The sequence below is a fragment of the Camelus bactrianus genome, unplaced genomic scaffold (genome assembly GCF_048773025.1).
Source record: "Camelus bactrianus isolate YW-2024 breed Bactrian camel unplaced genomic scaffold, ASM4877302v1 HiC_scaffold_110, whole genome shotgun sequence".
NCBI lineage: Eukaryota > Metazoa > Chordata > Mammalia > Artiodactyla > Camelidae > Camelus > Camelus bactrianus.
Genome location: NW_027413876.1, coordinates 13,163 through 25,117, shown reverse-complemented (window position 1 = coordinate 25,117; position 11,955 = coordinate 13,163). Strand labels below are relative to the sequence as shown.

Genomic DNA, 11,955 nt, shown 5'->3' with positions numbered 1-11,955 from the left:
ACAGAGACAGACCATCGGGAAAAGTAGCTGCACTAATACTTCCAAGAAACAGGACAACATAAAGATAATGGAAGAAATGCTGGATAGTGAACAGCCACGGGTGGTTGGCACAGACCCATAGCTTCTGGACTCGCTAAAAAAAAAAAAAAAAAGAATATGAGAATCATATGGATCAGGAGATTGGGTCTGAATTTTGTGCCGTTTGACTTGTGCCAGTTACAAAGGTCATGCACAAGGAAGATGACTGGCTACTTTATTGTCTGAAATGAGACACTTGAAAGTGAAAGGAGGTGCTATACAATCGTGCCTGGACTGGGATTTTTCTAAGGGAGCCCAAATCCTTTACAATATATATCATGTTTTCAAAAATGAATATCATTCCTGGACAACATTTAAGCAATTATTTTCTGTGTTATCAGTAAACATTTTTAAAAAATCAGTAAGAAAGGAAGAGGGAGAGAGAAAGAGAGAGAACAGGAGTAACTATACGCGCGCGTGCGTGCATGCATGTGTGTGTGTGTGTGTGTGCGCGCGTGTGCGCGCACGTGTGTTGAGGTGGGGGCCTAAAAGAGGGTGAGGATTCTTTTCATCGAGGTCTGTTTGTACAGAATTCTCTCCTTCTCCGCTTTACACTGTGAAGGAAAAGCCCAGCTGGGATAACAAGCTAAGTCGCAAATCTAAGTGTAACAAGTGTCGGATTACTGATCTGAGTTCTGCTGGGCTAACTCGTAAATCTAAATTAATAAGTGCCGGTTTGCTGATTCCCTGTTCATATTTTGCTAGCCAGCTGGATTTTCAAAGAGACATATCTGGCCTTGAAATGTTGGTTTGCTGCCTCACTGCCTCTACTTTCGTGATAATGATGTTGCTAAAGCTATTGCGTGCCTATTGGCCGAATACCCCAAGCTGGTACTTAACCCTATAAAACCTCACGTGCACGTCTTGGAGGTGCTCAAGGCTTAGGAGCAGAAGCCCCTCTGAGCCCGCCGGCGTAATAAATCTGAGTACTCCAACCCTCCGAGTGGTGCTTGTTTCTTGGCCGGCCTGTCATTTCCATAACAGCACCGTTGACAATAAGAACGTCACTCTCGTTCCGGCATAAAGAAGACATCTGGGGAGGGTGGGGTGGGGGGTGGGGTGTAGATCTATGTTATGTCCTGATTCCAGGAAGGAAAGGGGCAAGGGTCAGCGTGCCCTTCTTTCTGGGGTATCTGTCTGTTCGCTTTTGGTGTTCGGCTGGTTTGGTTATTTCAGCTTTCTGTTTGGTTCCTTTCACAGATCCAGTGGCTCAAAACAGCATTCTGATTTTCTTTTCTCCTGGGGTTTGGTTTTTGATAGGTAGAGGGACAGGGCCCACGCAGGGGTGGGGGTGGGGGGTCACTGTGCCGGAGAAAGGGAGGCGGCTGTGGTGAAATCATCGAGCAGAGGGGATTTCTACGAGAGGGACTCTCCGAAGTGAATGGGGTCCAAGGAGATCAGCAGGGTTTCTGTGTGCTCGTTTGGTTTTGTTCGTGCGTGTGTTTGTTTTTTCTGGACGAGGCCAAAGAACTCTTCAGGTGGAGGTGTGTGTCCAAAGGGTCTGACAGGATGGGAGGATGCGGGGCGAGTCAGTCCATGTGCCCAGAAAGAGAGAGAATCTGTCATAGCTGAGACTCAGGCCTTTTTCAGACCTAGGCCCAGAGAGCAGTTCGGCTCCGAGCATTCACGGAGAAGTTCGCCGCCACCTCAGTCCTGTCCCCCACCCCCGCCCTCCCCCACGCCTCAGCCCCCAGTGAAGGAGGAATCATGAAGTGGCCGCACTTAGGCTAAGCCAATTTTTGGCTTTATGCTTACTGCTTGCTTTTAGAACGATCAGCAAACTCGACTGACCAGACACCGCTCCCAGCTCCAGGCCCACTGTTAAAAACAGCTAAAGTTGTCGATTCTAACTGTTTGATTTGACCTTCCTCTGATCGTTCAACTTGACAATCATGTTTGGCGTCTGAGTCTTTCCCCAGGAAGGGAGTCACGGGAGGATAAGCTCAGGAGAACGACCAGCCCCCTCCCACCCCCCACCCCCCACCCCGAGTTCCTCCGTGGCGCTGGTGCCGCCGGGTGAGTCTGACCAGATAAAGAAGGTCACGGGCTGATGACCTACTAGACCACCAGGAGGTCCCATGTTATCAGACACTCATCCAGATTTAGGAGGAAGTTTCATCAGAGACCCTTGTTGATCATGAGCACCTTTTGTGCTCCCGCCTGTTGTGATTCCCTTTCATGCTCCAACCTGTTCGTCCACAGAAGCATGAAACCCCAACCCCAAGACGGGTTCACAGTTTGGAGGGCACTAGCCTGCTGTGAGTCCCCTTTGCCCAGCAAAGCAATCAAGCTGCCTCTTTTCTTCTAAACTCTAAGACCCTGTCTCTGGGTTATTTGGCTCGTCAGGGACGGGGTGGGGGAGGGCGATCTTTCGGCAACACCCGCAGAAGTTTCCCTGAGTGGCAGGAACCAGCGTGGCCCTCAGGCCTCAGCCCCGCAGGCAGGCAGGCAGGCAGGCAGGCAGGCAGGCAGGCAGGCAGGCAGACAGGCAGGCAGGCAGAGTTGGAGCGACCGTTGGTCCCGCCCCCGCCCGCGCACCACCCCCCCCCCCCGCCCCCGCCGCTGCTTCCGCCGCCGCCGCCGCCACCGCCGCCGCCGCCGCCTCCCAGGCCTTCTCCACCGATCGGTCCCAAATCGACTGACTGTCTCCTGGAAGCGGGGGCGGGGACGTCAGGAGGATCCATTCGGCAGGGCCTCGTTCAATCGCTTCATTCAAATGCAGAAAGCTCTGTGCTCAGGTCAGAGCCTTTGACTTGGCCTCCGGCTCCTCTCTGTTGAACGGCTTTTGTTCTTTGGTTTCAATTTCCCCACCCTTAGGCCACCCCGTCCCAACTGCACGGAGGGAGGCGGGAGGGAGGGGGAGAATCTCGCCTGGTCTCAGGCCAAAGGAGTCCCCTCCTTTTCCTAATCTGGGTAAACCCCACTACACCGTTTGAGAATCATGGAAGGGCATGGAAGCAGACCTCTGACTTGATAGATTCCTCTGGGATGGGAGACTTTAAAAAAACAAAATTCTTTTTCCCCTGCTTCCAGGGAGGCAGAAAGGAGGGCCAGAGTGTTCCTCTTGCCTCGGGCAGTTCTTTGTTTGTTTCTTTCTTTCTTTTGTTAAATCATTTTTTTTTCCTTTTTTTCTTCCAGTTTTATTGAGACAGAGTTGACATACAGCAGTGTATACTTTGGGGGGGGGCGGGGAGAGGAATTCGATTTTATGTATTTATTTTTGACCGAAGGTACTGGGGATTAAACCCAGGACCTTGTGCTTGCTTGCTAAGCACACAGTCTACCACTGACCTATACCCTCCCCCTTGGCCAGTTGTGAAGTCCCTTTCATTCAGCATAGTCCATCGGGCACATTTTGGGGCAGCCTACTCTGGACCCCAACATTTCCCTATTCTGTAACTTCCCTGGAAGTTTTACACATTAAAAGCTGGGCTGTTGACTGTGCATGTGCGTCCATGCGTGCGTGCGTGCGTGCGTGTGGTGTGGGGGCAGGAGGGAGGGAATAGTTTCCTAGAGGGCCTGCGTTTCATGGACCCAGTTTCTTAGTTCTGAGAACAGGTCTGTTCAAGGAAACAGTTGTAGTATCTCGTCTCAGGAGGCGGTGGTGTCGATGGGCTTCTGAAGCTAGGCCTAGGGAGCAAGCAGTCAGGTATCGCCTAAGAGGCACTTGTGTGGAAAACCAAAGTACAGCACAAAGGTTAATCATTGGAGCAGATGAGAAACCAGATTCAGGGCCGGGAGTAGGGGGTCAGTCTGGTAGGAGATTTCCACACATCGGGGTCATCGAAACGGCTCGAGCAGTTTGAAATGCCTCTGATGATGTCCTGGGGTGTTTGGCTCAACTCTCTGAGCGGCTCCTCCAAAAACAGGCCCTAGGGTGGTTTCCACAGGAGCTGTTGTGGCCATTTCTCTGACGTTTACCTCCCGTTGTCCAGCTTCAGTCTGCAGGGCTTCAGGAGACGGAGCATTTTAGTACTCAATGATGCCAAGACAAAAGGGTGAGAGAAAATGGGAAACGTTCGTGGAGATGGTCCTAGGCAGATAGTGGAGGCAACTAGAAGACCTTCAGTCTCCGGGCCGGCTTTCAGGTTGAGACAAAAACCCTAAGGCAAGCGCTTGCTGCCACAGCACATCGACTAACACGGGAACCATCCAGAGAAGATCAGCACGGCCCCTGAACGTGGACGACACACGCACATACGTGAAGCGTTCCGTAGCTTTAGTGATGTCAGTCACCCAGAGGAAGACAGATATCCTATGCCATCACTTCTAGGTGGGATCTGAAAGTAAGTCAAGACACCCATCCATACATAAATAACTCCATTTTAAAAAGACTCCAAGGAACCTATTTACAAACCAGAAACAGACTGGACTCGCAGACATGGAAAAGAAACCGATGGTTAACACAGGGGACAGGGTAGGGTGGAGGAACGGGGGAGGGCAGAGGGATAAATCAGGAGTTTGGGATTAGCAGATATAAACCACCCTATACAAACTAGGTACACAAGTAGGTCCTACTGTCTAGCACAGGGAACTATGTTCAATAGCTTGTAATAACCTATCCTGAAAAAGTATACGTGTGTGTGTGTGTGTGTGTGTGTGTGTGAATAAGTGAATCACTATGCCGTACGTCATAAATGAACACAACATTGTAAGTCAACTATACTTCCATTGACAGAGAGTTCCTACAATAAACAGGCAGGCAGGCAGGCAGGCAGGCAGGCAGGCAGGCAGGCAGACAGACACAGACACAGACACACAGACACACAGACACACAGACACACACACACACACACACACACACACACACACACACACACACACACACACACACCCACAGACACAGGGGAACCCTAAGGAAAACGAGTAGCACTAGTATCTCTTATCCATGCATGTCTATCCCAGTTTAATGGAAACCTAAGTTTTTGCCTCCAAGTCAATGATGCTAATAACTCTGCTGCCAAGAATAGAAAAATCCTCACGGAGGATTTCTGAATCCCAGAAGGGTCAGGGAGGGAGAAAAAGAGAAAGGATTCCATTCTGCTGACAGAGGTATGATAGTTACCATGTGGGTGTCCGCCTCTAAAAGGGAAGGAAGGGGAAAAAACAAAAGTTTATTTTCCCTTGTATCTGAAAAGAAAAAAATTTAAAACTCAATCCTCTTGGAGACAAGAAGTCGTACACACCTCATGTCACTGATTCTCCTCCTCCACCTCCTCCTCCTCCTTCCTCTACTTCTTCTTCTAGTCTATATCTCCCATGGATTCTGACGACCTTGCCTGATGATGGCGGGTGATGGGGGCAGAGATCGATCCTTCTGAGAAGTAAGTTGGCAAGCGCTTTAGTGAAGCCTCGTAGGATTTACCCAGCGAAGCGGGTGCCTTCGTCCCTGGAGGCTGCGGAAAGTATGTCCCCAAGTCACATACGCATGTGTTTGTCTTTTGTTGTCGTTGTTGTTGTTGTTGTTGTTGGTGGTGGTGGTGTGTGTGTGTTTGTTTGTTTGTTTATTTGTTTGTTTGTTTGTTTGTTTGTTTGTTTGTAGCAGTGTCCTGGCCATGCTGATGGCATCAGGCTTGCAGCGGGGGAAGGAAGGCTTCAACCCCTTTGGAAGTCATACCTACCATCCCAAGAACGTCTGGATGACCCCTACTATGTGGCAGTTGAATGGGGGCCAGTTACTGGGGTTCAGCGTGTCCAGAGAGAGGAGGTCTGAGGCCTCTGGGGACAAAAAGTTTGTACGTATGTATGTATGTATGGCCAGTTGACTGTTTTTGCGGTCCTATAGGAATCTTCCTGCCCCTGTCTATTGAACAATGGGAGTCATCTTCCAAGTGCCCTGACACCAGACACCACGGTGGGTGAAGGAATGCGGGTGGGGTGGGGGTGGGTGGGGGAGGTCATCCAGGAAGCTGGGAGAAACCGAGCACGTCCGTGGGTCAGTGGGTCGGCCTGTCGGATGGTCGCCATGCTGGGTTTCCCCTAACCCAGGCCATTTGCCGAATGGACAGAACAGACTGGGGCCACGTGTGCCACCCACCCTCTTTCCGGAGGCTGTGGTCCACTGTGTTTACATGAAAGTCAGTGAAGGAGGCATCTCCTCGGGACTCGGTTCCGTCCCTTTCACGAGAGCCTCCACTTTGGATGACAGCCAGCCAGCCAGCCAGCCCTCGATGCCAGGGCAGTAGACGACTGCCAGGAATATCCCATCCTTTCTGGAACCCTGAGTGTACCCACCTGTACAGACACAAGGCTGAAGAATACATGACGTTCCTTCCTAGTTGACAGCACTCCCCATGTCACTGAAACAGTGTCCAGTACGCTGACGTCATCTCCTCCCTCTCCCACACCCCCGCACGCGCACAAACACGCGCGCGCGCGCGCGCGCACACACACACACACACACACACACTCTGTCTGTCTGTCTGTCTGTCTGTCTGTCTGTCTGTCTGTCTGTCTTCTAAGGATGGAGAAGAGTTTGCTGAGCTATTTCGGGTGCCCTCTCATCCTAGTTCCTATCTCCAAGTTGGTTCAAAGTCCAAAAGGCGGTCAAGCACTTAATCAGATAGGTCCCTCGTAAAGAATGCCTCCCACATCACGACGACAGGCTTCTTAGGCCAGCCGAGAAGCTCCTTCAGTTCTGCGCCCATCTTGGCTCTAAGTTGATATCAGTCTGTTACGGAAATGACAGGCCAGCCAAGAAACAAGCACCACTCGGAGGGTTGGAGTACTCAGATTTATTACGCCGGCGGGCTCAGAGGGGCTTCTGCTCCGAAGCTCTGAGCACCTCCAAGACGTGCACATGAGGTTTCATAGGGTTAATTACAAATATGGGTCTATTCGCCAATAAGGCTCAAACAACAAAAAGCAAAGGATCAGTACACTGGAGCTTATCAATTTGGAACAGATCACGTTACTGACACTTGTTGAGCTTGGATTTACGAGTTAGCTTGTTAGCCCAGTAAACTGACACTAAACTTCAGATTTACGAGTTAGCCCAGCAGAACTTAGATCAGTAAACGGACACTTATCACACTTAGATTTGTGACTTTAGCTTGTTAGCCCAGCTGGGCTTTTCCTTTACAAGTCCTCCAGGATCCAAGAAAGCCACATTGGAAAACAAGTGGTGATTCTGATGGGACAGGAGATCAGTCATTTGGGGGCGAAGGGTGGGGTAGGGAGACATACCAGCCTGTCTGTCTGTTTTCACCCAGTGTGGGAGCCGTCCCAAAGAGATAACTCGAGAAGAGAGAAACAGGGAATTGACAAAGAACACGTGCAGTGGCGTGCCCTCCCCCCCCCCCACCCCAGGAGAAGGCCAAGCCAGAAGTCCCTCCGGATGGCGGGTTCCGGACTCCAGCTTCCAGGGGAAGCGATGTTTTTTTCCTCCCCATTTCAGGCCCGGAAGAAGAGGGAGAGGCAGAGTGTCCTTCTCGGGCATCCGCTGTTTCTGAAGCACGCTTGTTGCCAAAAGATCGGCCCCCGTCCCCGACGAGCCCAAGAATCCAGAGACAAGGTCTCGGAGCTTAGAAGCAAAGAGGCCATTTTATCGCTCTGCCGGGCAAAGGGGATTCACAGCAGGCTAGCGTCTTCAAAACTGTGTACCCACCTTGGGGATGGAGTGGGTGGGGTGGTTCTAGAGCCATAGCTCAAACAATCGGGCATCGATCACCATCCACAGAATCGTTTTCTCATCAGAAGACTCAGAATGGTGTCACGATGCCTCCAGGTGACCCATTCTATAGAGGCTGGTGGTTAGATCTCGTTATCTCATAAGCACTCAAGGTGTGGCCTTCTTGGTCACTCAGGCTATTTTGTCAGGTCATTAGTCCCGTGACCGACCTTCTCCTCGGAGAAAGACTCAGAGACCCAGCATGATGATGACTTTCAATGAGTGAAATACAGTAGAAACAGTAAGATCGATAGCTTCCAGTTTCAACAACAGGCCTGGAACCGTGAGCAGCAACCAGTCAGTCAGGACAGTTGACCGTTTTCAGGGCGAGCATAAGAAACCGAATGACACCCCCCCCCCAGCAAATGAATGAGTGAATGAATGAATGAATGAATGACCTAATGATCCTCCCCTCCCCCCCCGCCAAAAAAAGAAGCAATAATCAGTTAGCCTAATTCCGGCCATTTTATTCATCCTCCTTCACCCTGAAGCCCCAGTCACCCACGTGCCACAGTGGTCTGTTTTCTGGTTTCCTCCACCACCCCACCCCCCACCAACCACCACCCCGCCAACATCCCCCCATGCCCAACCACCGCCCCAAGTGTGGGACTGGACGGGGGTGCAGGGGGCTGAGGGGGCGGCAATGGCGGCTTGAGGTGAGGGTGGGGAGTGTTCCGCCCAGATCGTATAGGAAGCTCAAACACAGCTGCAGTACGAGACAAGATGGTAGATTTCTGTGAGTCCTCCCTCCTCTTAAAATCCGTCCTAAGGAGGAGACAGACAGAAAGAGAAACATCACCCTCACTCCCAACGCCTCCTGCGCCCTCGATGCGCCCCAAAACAACAACAAGAAAAACAGAAACAAACACGACCACAAATAAGTCGCTATCCCTGGGGAAGAAGGATTCGATGGCATGGGGATATCATTCTAAAATTCATTCCCTCTTCATCACATTTCATGGAAACCGATTGCAATCTATGAGGCCCTGTGAAGGTAGGGGTTGGGGGGGTAGGGAGGAGGGAGGGAAGTGAAGGGGGGGAGAGGGAGAGAGGGAGGGAGGGAGAGAGAGAGAGAGAGAGAGAGAGAGAGAGAGAGAGAGAGAGAAAGAGCAGAGGAGAGGAGGGATAAAAGGGGAGAGGACAGGAAAGGAGAGGAGGGAAAAGAGGGGAGGGGAGGGGAAATGAGAAGAGGCGAGGGGAGAGGAGAAGAGGGAGAGGAGAGGAGTGGAGGGGAGAAGAGAGGAGTGGAGGGGTGAGGGGGAAGGGGGGAGAACAGGGAAGAGGAGAGGAGGGGAGAGGAGAGGAAAGAGAGACAAGGGAGACAGACAGACACGCATGCGCGCGCGCGCGCGCACACACACACAGAGAATAGCGAAATGGAGAGAGAGGCAGAGAGAGAGAGAGAGAGAGAGAGAGAGAGAGAGAGAGAGAGAGAGAGAGACAGACAGACAGACAGACAGACAGACAGACAGACAGACAGACACGGATCTAGGTCAGGGATACTACACATGGGTATTCTTCTGAGTGATTTTATGTGTTTTCTCAATCGCCACCTCTATGGAGATAAAAATCGCTCCCATAAGATGAAGGGAGTCCTTCTGCCACCGCCCGCGGCCCCGCCCACCAGCACCGCTTGTGTTTGTCAGGGATTCCAAGCCAAAGCACGTGGAGGAGCGGGAGAGCTTCCTGGCAGCCCAAGGAGGAGGAAAGTCCGGCAGCATGAGAGAGGTGGTTGGCACGGGGAAGCTGGAGGCCGGCTGAAGAGAAGATGGGTGAGGGGGCAGGGAGGAGGGTTTCCCAAGTTGGAGAGCCAAGACGAGGGAGGGGAGCTGTCGGTGGCTGCGTTCTGACCCCGACCCCAACCCTGACTGGAGCGGATCCCTGAAAGGAGGCGGTTCGGGCTCTCTGGCCGAGAACGCCCCTCTCTTCCTCTTTGTGCAGAAACACCTTCCGCGGACAGAGAAAGTCCATCCCGAGACCCTCGTCGGAAGAGTCCTTTCCAGACCCATCACGATCCTCCTGGGCCAAGGGGTCCAGGGGATGGGGCGGGGCCTCCATTCGATCCGTCTTCCGTCCGTCCGTCCATCCACAAGATCTTGAACATCCATGTAGGATTCTGGATGGTAGCAGTTTTCCAGGATCCTCGAAATCCTTGTAAGTCCTCTCCTGGCAGATTCGACCCCTAGGTCGTACCGCGCAGCACAGGGCACTAGATTCAGTCCCTCGGGACGAGGGTTCCTGAAAAAGACCAGGAAAAAGAAGAACAGAATCACTATGGTGTGCACCAGCCAGAAACCAGCACCACCTTGTCACTCTAACAGACTTGCAAAAGGCGGGGTAGGGAGAGAAAGTCATAGGATGGCTACCGTCCCTCCCACCCCCACCCCACACGCCAAGCCCCAGACCATCGTCATCCCTGCTCCCCCTCCCCTCCCCTTTCCTCTCCCTTCCCCCTCCCCCTCCCCCTCCCCTCCATCGACGCCCGCCTCCCGCTTGTACCCCACTCCTCTGAACCCAGCACCACCCACCCCAGCCTGGACGGGCTCGGCTCAGATCGGCTCAGCTCGGCTCGGCTCGGCCCGGCCCGGCCCGGCCCGGCCCGGCCCGGCCGTCCGGTCGACTTCTTCGCAGGGTCTAAAATAGCGCCCGGCCGACAGGAAGGTGGCACATGGCACATGGCAGGGGAGCGAGCGGGACGGTTCGGGATCTCTGGGTGGCAGGGACACGCGGCCGGACAACCAGGAGCACGGACGGCCTGGCGTGCGTTTCTCCGCTCGGGGGGGCCTCGACCAGAGACCGTGGTACGGGGAACGGGGACACACACACACCACACACACACCACACACACACACCACACAGACACAGACACACAGACACACAGACACACAGACACACACACACACACACACACACACAGACACACACACACACCCCTTCACCCCCACCCCCAAACCTCTGACAGCTTTCGTTTGTTTTCGGCCGACCGTCCCTCGATGAGGTACGAGTGCCTTGGCTGGGGCTGGGGGGGGGGGTGGAGTTCCTCCCTCCACAACGACCCCACACGGGCTCTGTTCTGGTCACCCGAGTCCTCTTCCAAGTCAGACCACAGGCCTCCATCACCCGGCGCGAGCACTCGGGGAAACAGTCACCATCCTCATCGCTCCGCTCCACCTCTACACGTGAAGAACTGTTCCCAGCCCACGCCACTCCACCCCACCCCACGCCCCGATGCCACCCACCGCAGTGGAGAGAAACGAGACGAATCCACAGACGTGCATCAATCCGATGAAGAAAACGACGGCCCTATTCCAAGGAAGCATAGATATCTAGGTAGGAGATTCATCGAGTACTATGGAGGCGGTGGGAAAGGGGGGGGGTTGCGGTGGGGAGGGTCTAGAGATCAGGCAGTACAGCCCATGCTTAGCATGCAAAAAATAAAGGTCCAGGGTTCAATCCCCAGCACCTACTCTTCAAAAATAACCCGAGAAGAAGCAAGACGGCGGAGTAGAAGGACGCTCGTAGCTCACCCTCTCCCACAAATACACCAATACTCACATCGACGGACCCACTCGGCCAATCAGACCACCTGCGGAACTCCGACAGAACACCGCCCTCTTCGAAAGACAAAGACGCCCAAAATCTGGTAGGAGAAAAGGAGAAAAGAAAGAGTCAAAAGCAAAACAGTGCGGGAGGGACCGGCAGAGGAGGAATAGGGCTCGTTCGCCAGACCTCCCCGTCTCCAACGGAGAGGCCGACGGGACGGTGGGGGAGCCTCCGAGTCTCAGATCTGCCCGGAGCGCCCCTTGACCGACCGACCCAAGTGAAACGGGCACAGAGGGTCCCCGCGACACCCAGCCCGAGTCGCAGGCCGGCAGCCGGGGGCCGGGACAGGCCGCACGAGCCGGGCAGAGGACCGTGGCGGCGGCACCACGCGCCGTGGCCGGGAGGGGATACAGAGCAGAACAACCCGCCCCCCCAACCCGTCCATTACGGGGAAAGAAAGGCAAAGCAACACGGCCGGTGTGCCCTGGGGAGAGGGGCGCCGTAGCCTCCATCTCCTCAGACCCGCGGCGCCATCACCGGCCCTTCTCGCGAGAAGAGAGGCGGGGCGCAGCCACAGCCGCCATAGCCCCTGGCGCGCGGCGCGCAGCGCGCGGGCGGGGGCGGGAGCGGGGGCGGGGCCGAGACTCGAATCCGCACCCGGGGGC

The 11,955-nt window shown here is 53.9% G+C and overlaps 1 long non-coding RNA gene and 1 other non-coding gene across 2 annotated transcripts; both read left to right on the top strand.

Annotated features, from left to right (window-relative positions):
* The first annotated feature begins 4,190 nt into the window (after window positions 1-4,190).
* On the top strand, window positions 4,191-4,299 carry LOC141576507 (U6 spliceosomal RNA). Its single transcript, XR_012504938.1, has one exon. It is a non-coding gene; the product is annotated as a U6 spliceosomal RNA (small nuclear RNA).
* A 392-nt stretch (window positions 4,300-4,691) lies between these two features.
* Window positions 4,692-6,355, top strand: LOC141576505 (uncharacterized). The gene is made up of 2 exons (XR_012504936.1): window positions 4,692-5,483; window positions 5,621-6,355. It is a non-coding gene; the product is annotated as an uncharacterized LOC141576505 (long non-coding RNA).
* The last annotated feature ends 5,600 nt before the right edge of the window (window positions 6,356-11,955 follow it).